The following is a 14,891-nucleotide window of genomic DNA, read 5'->3' on the forward strand; positions in this document are numbered from 1 at the left end:
TTTAAATATTTTCGATTTGAATGTTTTCTGGGATTAGCCATTTCTGAAGAAGAAAAATTGGGGAAGAAATGAAACATCTTAACAAGTGCTCTTCAAGCAAATGGTTATTAGATTACAGAAATTAGAAAAGCCATGAAGCCACCTCAGCAGCAAATTAAAGATCATCTTCCTAATAAAGCCTTCAATCCTTACGTGAAAAGAATTTCAGACCAAGTAGCAAGAATTGTTACGAAGAATGAAATTCATACAATGCTCAAACCTATAAACAAGATTGAGGTGTCTCTCAAAACTGTGAAAAACTAAACTTCAGCCAAAAACCTTGCTGGTGTGTACAAGATTCCATCCGACAATACAAGTAAAGATACATTCAAGAATCAGTGGGAATATTAAAACGCCCAGCAAACATAAATTGAGAAGATGGCTACAAATTAAGGAGAATATGGGTCCACTTTTCAGAAAACTTGAAAACCTAGCTTTGCATTTAACAAAATACAGGTCGCTCTGGTTGGCCCAACCGCCCAGTCAATCAGAAGAGAAGAGGTCACTGATTTGCCAGCATGCCCCAGCCAATTGAATCGGCCCAGCTCCAATTGGCCAAACCAACAGGCCAACCAAACAAAAGGAAGACTGTGGTTGGCCCACAGCTGCAGCTAATCGGGAAACACTCATCTCAGGCGAGAGTATTAAAGGCAGAAGAACTTGTAATGATCTCAGTAGGTAACTCTACCCTGATTATGGCAAACTGCAATGTCAACAAAAACGTCGGTGATATATTCGCCTTGGGACAATGGCCGCGAAAGCCTACGACCTTAAAAAAAATTTATGTCAGCAACACGGTTACCTGGCTTATATAATTAGTTGATGTTAAAAATTACACACGTCTGAAGCTCAGTGCACCACAAGAACAAGTGAATTGTGCGGGGTGGCAAGTACATAATTGTGTGCTTGTATTCAGACACGGCCTCTATTGTAATAATGTTAATTGTTTCAAGAGGAAGGCGTACAGAGAGCTGAGCTGCAACATGGGTTGAGTCAGTCAGTCACTCTGACACTTATATCGTACATCTTCCCCGATCGGGAATTGAAAGGGATAGCAAGAAATAAAGATTTCAAACACACACACACATATATGTATGTTTAAGGCTGGTGATATATGCAGGAAAAATTCAATATGTAGAATATGTTTTCCCACTGCTCTGATTGGCAAAGAGCAACAAGTAAATTGTTAGAGTGTATAACATCCGTGGATATAAAAAAACATTCAATATTTTGAGACTATTTCTTCCACCCAAGAACGATAAGTGTTGAATTAATTGTTTTGCAAACTACCTTGCGGCGAAATGGCCGGTATTCCAAGACGTTCAGGTAAGGTAGCGTTTGAGCACGGCCTTGTTGGGACACGACCGTAACCTAACTCGCGGGCCGTATTCCAGAACGTGTCCTAACCGAATCCCAGTAAGAAATCAAATCGGCAGCAGTTTTTATAACCGGTGTCGCTAGAGACTGATTTATAAACATTTTGGTGGACGTTTAGCAACTACCGATACAACTGTTACGGCAAAAATACTAGAGATGCAGCAACATTGCAGAAATTAGACACACCTTTCTAATATTCTCAAGTACTGTTAAAGTTGAGATTATTTCTTGTTATGAATATTAAAGTGATCAAATTTATTCCAGAATAGTATCACCATCATAAAGCTTCATTTGGCACACCTGCACGCTTGGTACGTGTGCCGAGGAAAATAAAAGACGCTATAAACGAGTCAATGGCGCCCGACGCGGGTCCGCCATCTGGACGAGATCAACGAAAAACTGAGCTCTGCGCATGCGTGCAATACGGGACAACAGATCGGCAATGAAAATCCTTTCTCTAAAAATAATGGACATGCCGTGTGCTATGGTGCTCTATGAATACGGTGAGGGTACAGGTGTAGCGTGTTCAATACTCTGTGTGTTGGAATACCGGCTCCCAGCTGACGTGAACGCCACAGTCGCAGTCGCGGCAGTTGGTGTGGCGAGGTGGCGCAGTGGTAACACGCTCCGCCACACACCGGCACCACTCCTCGAAGCAGGCGGTACCCTTGGTCCGTGCGGTGCTGACGAGACATCGCGGTGACAGTGCAGCTGCTGCGAGCTCAGGAGGTTGTGAGCGAGGCGCCGGAGGCAGATTATTCCGACCTTGCGTCCGGCATCCTCAAGATCCCCCCCCCCCCCCACATGTGCACCCCCTAATAGGGTAGGGTGGGAGTAGCATTCCAGATCCTTTTTAATACATTCCAGAGCTTTTAAAGGAACAGAACTGTTAGGGATCACTCCATGTTGTTGATCGGGAGGGTATTAGAGCTTCGGCTAGGGCCGACAACCCAGCCACGTGCCACGCCGGAGGCAGAATTAGCCTTGCAGCCGTGGAGTGTGTCAGTTCCGCGGCACGCCAAGGCCACCAGGAGCAGTGTCGACACCGCGGCCTGTGCCTCAGCCAGCCTTTACCATCACTTGGAGTTGTACCCGCGGGGCCCCGGCACGACCAGTCCCCACTGCCAGTTGGAACTCATCAGTCGGAACTGCCGTGTGGGAGCGAGGATGGTGGTCTGATCATTCGGAACTGTCAGCTTTCTATCATATAGGACTCTGTTCAAACTGCATTGTGTAGAAGATTGCGTGTCGCCTGTCCAAACTCTCAGTTTAAGATATCGATCCATCAGTCCATTAACTGAGCGTGGTGGCAGACATATTTTTTAAATATACCTTTTGGTTGCTTTGTAATTTTTTTGTGGCTAAAAGTGACCAAACATTTAAAATTTCTTTCATACTTAACAATGAAATGATAAATCTAACTGCAGCAGAAACCACTAGAGACCGTGTGTTGTGGGGAAGCCTTCAGTCCAGTCCAAACTGTTTGGTCCCAACTGAGCGTCTGGTTTAATCGTGTGTGTGCGGGGCCTCAGTTCAGTCCAAAACATTCAGTTCGGTCTGAGCAGTCCCAACTGGGAGCTGGACTGATCGTGTGTGGAGGGCTTTACCAACTTAATGAGTTCCTTCAAAGACCACATTATAAACTCAACAGAAACATTCAAAACTTTTGGGTGTTGATATATATTTATTGGCCAATTAAAAACCAGTTATTTAAGTGGGATACAAATAGAAATAATATTTTACACGTACGTATAAAAGATAAGTTGAAACATTAATTGAAAACCGGTTCTTCTGCAGGTTATTGAATCGAATCTAAGATGCAATGAATATCAGGTGTGTTACCGCATGACTAAACCGTCTCCAGATACTCTTGTGCCGTGATTATAATGTTCAAATGTGTGTTGTAGAGAGGGACGTGATATATTTTATTTTGTTTTTATATGTGATAATTTTGAGTTATGTTAAACAAAAATTGAGTTCTTTTACTTATGAAACGCACTTTAGAAATTACACTTATTTGGCGTAATAATAAAATAACTTTAATTTTGCATGCAAATAATTTATAGAAATAATGAAATAAAAGGACTGGAGTAATATTATAAATACGGTTGGTACACAGTATATATTCAAAAGAATTGAAAAAATAAAAAAAAATATTATTATTTAATATTAATTTAAATACAACATTACCGAAATTCAGGTGCCACAACACGTCTTGTGATCGCTAGTTCATAAAAGCTGTTATTTGGTTAGTCAGAGAAACCACACGACTGCGCAATCCCTGTGTGGATTCACGTACACCTCCTGGCGTTGTGTCGCACTTTGCTATCAAATATTCACATGATGACACCAGGATATGGCCAAAATGTGGCTAGGATGTGGCGGGATGTGGGCGGGATGTGGCCGGGATGTGGCCGGGATGTGGCTGGTATGTGACAAGGATGTGACCTGTATGTGGTCGGGATGTGGCCGGCATATGGCCGGGATGTGGCCGGAATGTGGTCTGAATGTCGCCGGAATGTTGTAGGGATGTGGCTGGCATGTGTCCGGTATTTAACCGGCATGTTTCCGGCATGTTTCCGGCATGTGGCCGGGATGTGGATGGAATGTGGCCGGCATGTGGCCGGCATGTGGCCGGAATGAGGCCGCAATGTGGCCTGGATGTCAAGATTTTTTGTGGTAGGGATGTGGCCGGGATGTGGACGGTATGTGGACGGTATGTGGCTGGGATGTGGCTGGGATGTGGCCGGAATGTGACCGGAATTTGCCCGGGATGTCGCTGGGATGTGGCCGGGATTTCACATCTTGTCGATGGCATACAAATTCATACACGTGATGTATCTTGGAACCATTTAAGAATTTACTGGTGTTGGCTCTGCTGGTATTCAACATTAGTTTCGGGAATTTAATCATAAGTTTTTGACCGTAGATGTTCTCGTAAGCCGTTGACGAGTTTATGTATACGGTTGACAGTCGTCCGAAGGATATTGTTTTTCCTTGTAGGTAGCTCTTGCTAAGCAACACAGTATTTCACTTCTAATTAATAATTTAGTTTTTGCTGTTACTATGTTTACCGTGTGGATTCTGTACATATAAAAATAAAAAAAATTAACTTTTCCCTAATCGTTTAATTCGATAAGCTAATCTGCTTAAATTCTTGTTTAAGTCCAACCAAAAATGTATGAACTTAACATAGACTTTCTACAGCTCTTCAAAATAATTGAAGAGTAATTTTTTTATTCTTCTGGTTACGTTTTCTTAGCCGTGCCAAACTAATTCGTAACTATTTTAAATTAATTTTAAATAATAGTCATAGTTTATATGTTGCCTATTAAAAAGCATGTTTGTAGAGTGTTCCAGAAAAATAAAACATCCTCAGTAAAACTTCTTAGTTTATATGTTGCCTATTAAGAAACATATTTGTAGAGTGTTCCAGAAAAATAAAAAATCCTCAGTAAAAATTCTTGTATTTATATTTATTTTTTTATGGATGTATTTAGGTGTATTTACTGGTAAAGAATAATTAAAACATGTATTAAAATTTGAAATGTTTAAATGAATAACAAATTATTCATGAATATAGAATATTTTCTGAATAGTTGCAGATCCCTAACAATGTTGCATCAAGGAATTTTCCGTTAATTTTCACACTTTTAAATAATCAGTCAACAAATTCAATTACAATCCACCGTTCAGCAATTTGGTGAAATAATATGAAAGCACACCTTAGTTTTACTCATTAAGGATGATGTTGCTAAAATAATTGTTTCAGAATAAACATATTCGTTATGGAATAAAACTGTAATACAGTATTTGAAATATAAAAGAATATAGTTTTCCACTTCTAGGCAGGAAGGTTCTTACATTTTTGAATAATTTCTTTGGACTGTTAGTTGCATTTTGTGTTCCGCCTCGTTTTGTTCGAAACGTCATCTCAAAATTTTTGTTTTTATTGATCAATGCAAACAAACACACATAATACATAAGTACACACATATGCACTTATACATACATGCATACAAACATATATATTCTAATTTTATGCCGTTAAAAACCAAACCATGAATTAAACTTTTTGTATTCTACGAGTTGTTTGCCTGAATTGGCAGATAAAATGCCTTTTGGTAACCAATAAATAAGTTGGAAAAACTGTGATGGTACCGGCTTTATTTAATTTATTTGGTTGTGATTAATATCTACATAACCAAAAGACATATATCGGAAACTACTTCATGGTGATGGTGTTTAAACAGCTGTACCGAGAGCAGAACCTATTGCCACTTGTTGATGCATCTATTTATTGAGAATTTGACGAAGAAGCCTCAACAAGGGAAACATTTTTCGTTATCTAGGTGCTGTTTATAAAGTTGTAGATATCGTTTCCTGTAGGATACACAGATTTGCTCGGGATGAGTGGTCTCAAGATTCCCGAGAGCATCAGATCTTTGTACTCGTTCTTATCATCGAAGACAAGATAAGAAGAGGTGGAGAGAAACTGACCGTAAAGCCCTAAACAATAGATTGCCCTGGCACCCTCGTAGCGTATTTCAACAGCCTCAAATAAGTATGAATAAGTAATATTAATTTCCTTTAATAGCTAGCAATCGTTGATTTATAATAAAGAATATGATTTAATGTTACATAAAATAATTGATATTGACGTAGTGCACAAAATACGTCAAAACAAAATGTTAAGTGATAGTTTTTTTTTTGGAAACCATTAGGGGTGTTTCGCTGTTATTGGATAATAATCGAAAAAATTAAAATCTTTGTTTTCTCAGCTCTTTTATAAAGCAGAAAAATTATTTTGAAACCTATCTAGGCAAACATTTTTCAGTTAAACATTTATAGAGAGTACCTTGTGGCTGCTTAATTCATGCTGTGGATATACTTATCATGATTGACACTTGCACTTTGTGACCTGCATCACATGTTTGATGGCCACAGTCGTAGCGCTTATTCCTGTAGCAGCAGCAGTAGCGTCTCCTGAATTATCTCATTGGAAATATCAGATTGGAGAAGGCTTCCTGCATGCATTTATTGTTTATGACGAGATGTCAGACACTCCTGCCGACACAGCCTTGAGAAGACAGGGCACTGCTAGCAGACCTCGAGGAACAAGGTGGAGGCCTGTCGGGGAATCCTCCAAGCTGAGAGACAGTGTGCACCAAACAAGCCTGCTGGTGGACAGTTCCGACGTCAAGTTACAGCGCTCCTTGGCGGCCCTTAGAAGTGGCTAGCCCACCGCCACTCACCCCGTACCCTGCACATTGATGGTCGACTTACTGGAACCCTTTTCGAGCAAGGGCAGTGTGACCAGTGCTTAGCCACAACAGGCTTTGTAAAACAGCCTCCACTCTGCACGAGTTCAGGGTTCCACAGGCGTAGAGGGTCTGACCACACGTCAGTAGCAGGCTCCACTGTGCCTTTACCCATTTGACCCCAGCCAGATTGCGTCGATGACCTTTCAGCCGGGACTCCAGAGATTAGTGCATCATGACCCCCGAGGATAGGAGTCCACCGAGAGTGCGTGTCCAGTCCACGCCGAACTGAGTCAGCATCTGTAGATGAATGTCAACAGTCATGTCGGGCAGACGTCCTCGGATGTCGAACTACAAAGATCTGATGCTCTCGGGAATCTTGAGACCACTCATCCCGAGCAAGCATTTATCGATCAGGGTGTACTTTCAAGTTCTGACAAGCAACTGGTGTCGCAAGTTTTACCCGGTACCCCGGCCTGGCGAACACAGAGGAAAGTGTGTTATAGCTGTTCGGAGAGTGTTTCCTTGAGAAACTCCAGGCAGATATATGTAAGAGATGCACGCTTGTTGCTCGCCTGTCGCCAGTGCATTTTCAGTGCATTCACACATCTTAGGTATCTGTAGTGTATTTTTTGAAAGCTTTTTGCAATAAAGGCTAAATATTTTGTAAAAATTCACGCACGAACCCCTTGTTTCCGGAAATCCGCAGTCACTCTGCTGTGTGCCTGAAGACGGGGCAGATAGTTTTTGAAACGTTGCTATTGTTTCGTTGTAGGAAGTTCGTTGTATTATCAAGAGCTGTTTTCCTATTGTAGGTAATTTGTCCACTTTGTTTAGTCGATTTTTATTATTATTTTAGTTGTTATATGTTTACTGGTTTATTTCTGTGAAATTCAATATGTTTAGGGTTTTTATGACAGTAGGGAAATGCAGGCATTGTTCCTAGCCATATAGTCTTCTTAACAACCGTGCCCTGCACACTGTGTGTGTGATGAGTACGATGTTGAGGATACCTTATATCAAGTAAACAACACCTTGCCTACAGTGCAGGCTTGGACCGGAAAACACACATTACTAGTCATTTATGTTACCGTAAACCTGCCTTTACAGAGGTTTGTCTCTTGATACCTGTTACTTATAAGTTAATAATTTGTAAATGTTTGTAACAAATATGAAACTGTAGTAAATACATGTTTAAAATTGGTGACTGGAGTAAATTTTTACTTGCATAACATAATATTCAACAAATCGCACTGTCTAAGTAATACGGCCACTTCTCTATAAAAAAAAGCGAAATTGAGTTAAGTATGTCAAAAGGAAAAAAAAAACATGTGTCAATATTTTTAACTTGATAAGCCCATAGTTAAAGTTTGAAAAATAACGATTGAATAACGATGCAGTGTTAGACGCAAATATCAAATATATAGCTTATTTGGTAATATTATGGCCATTATTATTACTTGATTATGTGCTATGTGACATCCTATAATATTAATTTATTATTTTATCTTTTCTGTGAATACATAAATTTATGATTAAACCAAGTATGTTTTAAATCAAAGTCTGCATGATACTCGAGCGCACTTTGACTGGGAATATTGCTCTAGTAACGCGAATAACACATTCAAGTATATCATAGAACAAACAACTCATTTCCCTTGTGCAAGCATAAGGGAACATTTACGGTGATAAGGCAAACTTAAGAAAATCGTATAGGAGCAGTGATGCATTGATGATCACCTGAAAAGCATGCAAAGTGATGGGAATATCCCTGAGTTATCATTTGATAGCATTCACGTTGGGGTTAGATGACTGACTTAGTATTTGAAAGCATGCACATTAAGATTGATGATCCTAAAAGTAACATTTTAAAGTGGGCGCCTTGGTATAGATAATTGTAAAGTACAATTAAAAGCATGAACAGTGGGATACATGACTTTGAAGTGACATTTGAAATAAGGCACATTGGGGTATGTGACCCTGAAGTGACATTTGAAAGCGTGCGTGGTTTTATAGATAACTGTGAAGTACATTTAAAAGCATAAACCGTGGGATAGATGATACTGAAATAAAATTTGGAAGAATTTCTTAAAAAAAAAAGGTTGTAGGGAAAGTGTGTGATGGTAAAGGCTAGACCGAGAAGATAAACACCACTGTGTGAGCAACGGTAAAAAATGTTTATTAAACTTTGTACAAATTCAACTAACGTGAACTCATGCTTTTTTTGAGACAATGTCCACAGTGAGTAAAACGCAACGAAGAACTATAAACATATAAATTTTCAAATTATTCGCTGTCCCAGAATTAATTACGAAGTACAATGCCAGAAATTTTTTTGTTATTGCAGCTCTTCAAAGAAGTAAATCATTTATTACACTTTAAAAATACTGCCACCTAAGAACTAGGCTCCAGATTGACTAGAAAACAATGTCACTATAGTTTAACTTCAAATGGTTACAAGAAACAAAACTCATCATTTATTAATCTTGTAATATTTACATAGCTCTAAATTTTGTGTATAGTTCATAAGAAATAATATATGAAATGATTTTATACTGATTATTATTTTAACCTACAACTAACACTAAAAACTACAGTCTGTAAGTCCTTGTGAACACTGTATTGTTCCTAGACACTCGTGTTGGCGTGTAGTTCATGGACATAATAGAAGACCCCTCGTGTGCTGAGGTGATACACAGTCGAGCACTCGCATTATGAATCAGAAGTCTGGCTGTCTACAGGCATTGCTGAAGCAAGTAGTCTGCCGCTCTCTCTACCTCAACCTGGCCAAATACCATGGAGGCACAGAAGTCAACAGTGAAAGCATGGGGAACGGGCTCAATGGTGCTTTGTTAGGCGTGTAGTAAAATCATGAGAACCTTGAGCCGACTGGGGAGACCATATTACGGGATAAAATAGTTAAATATTAACTAGTCAAAATTAATACAGACAGTGGTTTTCGTAAAATGAATACAACAATATCGTTGCTCTGTTCCTTATAGCCTATTTTCTTTTCTTTAAATTCTTTTACTTTAAATAATAACAATAACAAGGTTAATATCAAATTATGAGTATACAGTCATACTGATAGTAAAGGTAAATGTTAAGATAAGGGGCCTCTTTAGATACTTAAGTTAAACACATTGATTTTGATGTTACATAGGTTACATAGGTTACATAGGTTGAGTAAAAAAAAATTAATTAATTATTAGTCCAAAACAATGCCGAAAAGGCTAGGTTAAAATTTTCTCTTTAGATATGTGGTGGCTCATGGTTGCTCTTCTGCATGCAGAAAGTAACAAAGAAGATCTTTCCTGATTAGACGAGCTGCATCAGGCACTGAGGAGCACCATGACTCAGGTGACGAAGAAGTTGTGTGTCACGAAGTAATCGCGCCCATGGCCACCCACGCCTTCCGCACACACACTGTACATAAATGTATTACAAAATAAGATAACTGAACAGAATATCATTTCCACATATTCTTGAAGGAATATACGATTTTACTCACCACTTGCGGTGTACGGAGAATTAATTAAGACATTGATGTCAACAGATTAAGAAACGGCCGAAGCTAGGAACAGTTACATCATGGCCGACATGCTTCCAAAAGAAATACGTATTATTTTGTGCAACTGAAGAAGACCATAGAGTTGAGACATAAGAGACTGCACATGTAAAACAAATAGAGTTACACTATAGTGCGGTTTCCCAAATCAACATTCATTATGGACAAAAGTAAAATTATTTTGTTGTAAAACTAATATAATAATTTTAACACTGAAACTTGTCCTTTTATAAATATAAATTATGCTGAAATTGTTGGTTACAAAATTATTTACAAATTCAAGAATTAAAAAAAAATATGGCTTCCAGTTTGATATAAAAAATAAAATAAAAACAATAACTATAAAATAGATAAAGTGAGCATGCGCATTACTAAAAATGTGCAATGGCACAGTAGTCTCGTTGTCGCCTGCCGTGTCACGTGCTACCCACAATGGTCGATCCACACGGACTGCGACGGCGACGCACTGATAGGAACACGAAGTCCCGCAGGAGACTTGCGCAGCTCAGAGATGAAGTACCACAACCCAGTCGTACTCGCCAGCTCACAGGAAGAGGCGACCTGTCACACTCGTACATTTGTATTAGCAGAAGGTCTACACAAGATACTGCATGCTTTCTCGTATCATAAGCAACACTGCTGGTCGGGGTCGCACAGTCCGTCTTACTCCGAGACTAAGTCGCTGCAGCGGTAATTTTTCTAAGGCCAGTTCAGAGTAAATCTGCCTTTCCTGTCACCTGATGCTCAGTCTCAATATGCAAAGCCCTCAAGTTATTAGTGTGACATAAGCCCTTGTTGTTCAGTCTTTTCTTGAACTCGTTAACTCTCTTACTCACCTGAAGAGTAAACATGCGACAGCGGTCAGCGAGCGTTTTTCATCCTCAGGTGATTTTGGCCAATGCCCCTAAGAGTGAAATTCCTCTGAGCAAGTTTATCCACGCTGGAGTCGCCCAGCGAGTAGCAACTCGCTCCACGAGTTGCACTAACAAGTATGTTGACCGATACATGTTACCTTCTTCTTGGACTAAGTCCGTTGAGCTCCTTGACCGCGACTGCACTAAGTCCAAACTGACAGCTGACAGGCTAGAGTCCAGCTTACCAGAGCTCCAGACTAAGTCCAAATCAGCGCTCAGTCGGGCAGAGTGACGACGTTGGTAGAGATGTGGCAGAGTGACGGTGTTGTTAGAGATCTGGCAGAGTGACGGTGTTGTTAGAGATCTGGCAGAGTGACGGTGTTGGTGGAGACTGGCAGAGTGACGGTGTTGGTGGAGACTGGCAGAGTGACGGTGTTGGTGGAGACTGGCAGAGTGACGGTGTTGTTGGAGGCTGGCAGAGTGACGGTGTTGGTGGAGACTGGCAGAGTGACGGTGTTGGTGGAGACTGGCAGAGTGACGGTGTTGGTGGAGACTGGCAGAGTGACGGTGTTGTTGGAGACTGGCAGAGTGACGGTGTTGTTGGAGACTGGCAGAGTGACGGTGTTGGTGGAGACTGGCAGAGTGACGGTGTTGGTGGAGACTGGCAGAGTGACGGAGTTGTTAAAGATCTGGCAGAGTGACGGTGTTGGTGGAGACTGGCAGAGTGACGGTGTTGTTGGAGACTGGCAGAGTGACGGTGTTAGTGGAGACTGGCAGAGTGACGGTGTTGGTGGAGACTGGCAGAGTGACGGTGTTGGTAGAGATGTGGCAGAGTGACGGTGTTGGTGGAGACTGGCAGAGTGACGGTGTTGGTGGAGACTGGCAGAGTGACGGTGTTGGTGGAGACTGGCAGAGTGACGGTGTTGGTGGAGACTGGCAGAGTGACGGTGTTGTTGGAGACTGGCAGAGTGACGGTGTTGGTGGAGACTGGCAGAGTGACGGTGTTGGTGGAGACTGGCAGAGTGACGGTGTTGGTGGAGACTGGCAGAGTGACGGTGTTGTTGGAGACTGGCAGAGTGACGGTGTTGGTGGAGACTGGCAGAGTGACGGTGTTGGTGGAGACTGGCAGAGTGACGGTGTTGTTGGAGACTGGCAGAGTGACGGTGTTGGTGGAGACTGGCAGAGTGACGGTGTTGTTGGAGACTGGCAGAGTGACGGTGTTGGTGGAGACTGGCAGAGTGACGGTGTTGGTGGAGACTGGCAGAGTGACGGTGTTGTTAGAGATCTGGCAGAGTGACGGTGTTGGTGGAGACTGGCAGAGAGACGGTGTTGTTGGAGACTGGCAGAGTGACGGTGTTGGTGGAGACTGGCAGAGTGACAGTGTTGGTAGAGATGTGGCAGAGTGACGGTGTTGGTAGAGATGTGGCAGAGTGACGGTGTTGGTAGAGATGTGGCAGAGTGACGGTGTTGGTGGAGACTGGCAGAGTGACGGTGTTGGTGGAGACTGGCAGAGTGACGGTGTTGTTGGAGACTGGCAGAGTGACGGTGTTGTTGGAGACTGGCAGAGTGACGGTGTTGGTGGTTACTGGCAGAGTGACGGTGTTGTTGGAGACTGGCAGAGTGACGGTGTTGGTGGAGACTGGCAGAGTGACGGTGTTGGTGGAGACTGGCAGAGTGACGGTGTTGGTAGAGATGTGGCAGAGTGACGGTGTTGGTAGAGATGTGGCAGAGTGACGGTGTTGGTAGAGATGTGGCAGAGTGACGGTGTTGGTGGTTACTGGCAGAGTGACGGTGTTGTTAGAGATCTGGCAGAAAGACGGTGTTGGTGGAGACTGGCAGAGTGACGGTGTTGGTGGAGACTGGCAGAGTGACGGTGTTGGTGGAGACTGGCAGAGTGACGGTGTTGGTAGAGATGTGGCAGAGTGACGGTGTTGGTAGAGATGTGGCAGAGTGACGGTGTTGGTGGAGATGTGGCAGAGTGACGGTGTTGGTGGAGATGTGGCAGAGTGACGGTGTTGGTGGAGACTGGCAGAGTGACGGTGTTGGTGGTTACTGGCAGAGTGACGGTGTTGTTAGAGATCTGGCAGAGTGACGGTGTTGTTAGAGATCTGGCAGAGTGACGGTGTTGGTGGTTACTGGCAGAGTGATGGTGTTGTTAGAGATCTGGCAGAGTGACGGTGTTGGTGGAGACTGGCAGAGTGACGGTGTTGGTAGAGATGTGGCAGAGTGACGGTGTTGGTAGAGATGTGGCAGAGTGACGGTGTTGGTAGAGATGTGGCAGAGTGACGGCAGGTGTCGGAGGATGGTCGGGTGACAGCTTCCCTGACTCCTTCCGAAGACTTTGCTTGATAGCAGTTATTCTGGCGAGCCCACATATCCCTCCATGCCAGCGTGAACCCCTTCACAGTTCTGTGGCTCCGGCATGCATGTTAGTAGCTAGGTGCGGTTGGAGTATCGTTGCATTACAGGTCAAGTCCTACACGCTCTAGGTTGGCGTTTTTATTGTAAAAAGAGGTCGCATGCATTGCGGCTGTAGCAGGGTTTTCTAGTGCCACTACTGTAATTTATTGTGGCCATGGGAACACACCTCAAAACAGGAAGAGTCAGTTTGAAGGGCACGCGAAAACCAACAGTGATATGGAGAGAGTGTTGTAAAAACCTGTGCGTCAGTCTCGAGTGGAAAAACTTCATATCATTATTGGACCAGGGTTAGGGAACTGTAGGGTATGTTAGTGCGCAAGCGAAACGACAGCTAATAAGGGACGATATGAAATGAGTTGGGGGGGGGGGGGGGGGTCGCTGCTGGTTTGTAACCAGGGTGACAGCACAGCACTGCGGCCTGGTGGTGGAGGTCAGAACTGAGTCACCCACCGTCAGATGCCAGTTCATCTCTCTGAAATACAGAAACAAGGTGAGCGTTACAGGCAATTATAAGAAGAATATGAAGAGAGAAATTAAATAAATAAGTAAATTTGTTAGCTGCTCCTTTGAGTGTGTGTTCGTGGGGTATATATGTGGCCAGGGCAGGCCTATTTATACCAGTTACCCATCCCTCCATTGTCTGCTATAACAGTCGAGTTTGTCAGCATATACTCCCCCTCTTAGCGGGGAAGGCGGTGGGAAGGTGCGTCAGCTGATCTGTCACGTGATGTCCCCCCCACTTCCCACCCAGCTCGTGGTTCGAGCCGCTCTTGTGGAAACTTGCCGGGAGGTTAGGCAGCCCACGCTGCCTTGCTGTACGGCGGATGTCGTGCAAAATAGGGGTAAACATTCGGGTAACTTCAGAGCACACCGATTTCTGTTGCGTGTGAAAAAGCCACCGCAACAAAGTCATAACTAAAGATATGATAATGTTATTAAATACATGAAACACACATGTCAATGTATGAAAGACATACTTACAGTAACATGTCTGACATTTTAAAGCGGGCGCGGTGGCATAGATAACCGTGAAGAATATTTGAAAGCATGCACAGTGGGGTTGAAGAGACATAAAAAATATGCACATTGGAGTAGATGACCCTGAGGTGACATTGGAATGCGGCAGAGTGGTGTTAGTGACTGAATGACCTGGTGGCTATGGGTGGTACAGTTTGCTGCATGTTGCTTCAGGGTGCTACATGTTGCTTCAGGGTGCTATATGTTTCTCCAGGGTACTGCAGGGTGCTACATGTTGCATCAGGGTGCTTCAGGGTATTGCATGTTACTTCAGGGTGCTGCATGATTCTGCAGGTTGCTGCATGTTGCTTCAGAGTGCTGCATGTTGCTTCAGGGTGCTGCAGGGTGCTGCAT

The 14,891-nt window shown here is 42.8% G+C and overlaps 1 protein-coding gene across 2 annotated transcripts in view; it reads left to right on the forward strand.

Moving 5' to 3' along the window:
* Positions 1 to 14,891, forward strand: part of LOC134535781 (uncharacterized protein ZK1073.1) — a 328,050-nt gene that overhangs the window by 70,613 nt on the left and 242,546 nt on the right. The window lies entirely within an intron of this gene.

This window comes from Bacillus rossius, chromosome 10 (genome assembly GCF_032445375.1).
Source record: "Bacillus rossius redtenbacheri isolate Brsri chromosome 10, Brsri_v3, whole genome shotgun sequence".
In the NCBI taxonomy this organism is placed as follows: Eukaryota; Metazoa; Arthropoda; class Insecta; order Phasmatodea; family Bacillidae; genus Bacillus; species Bacillus rossius.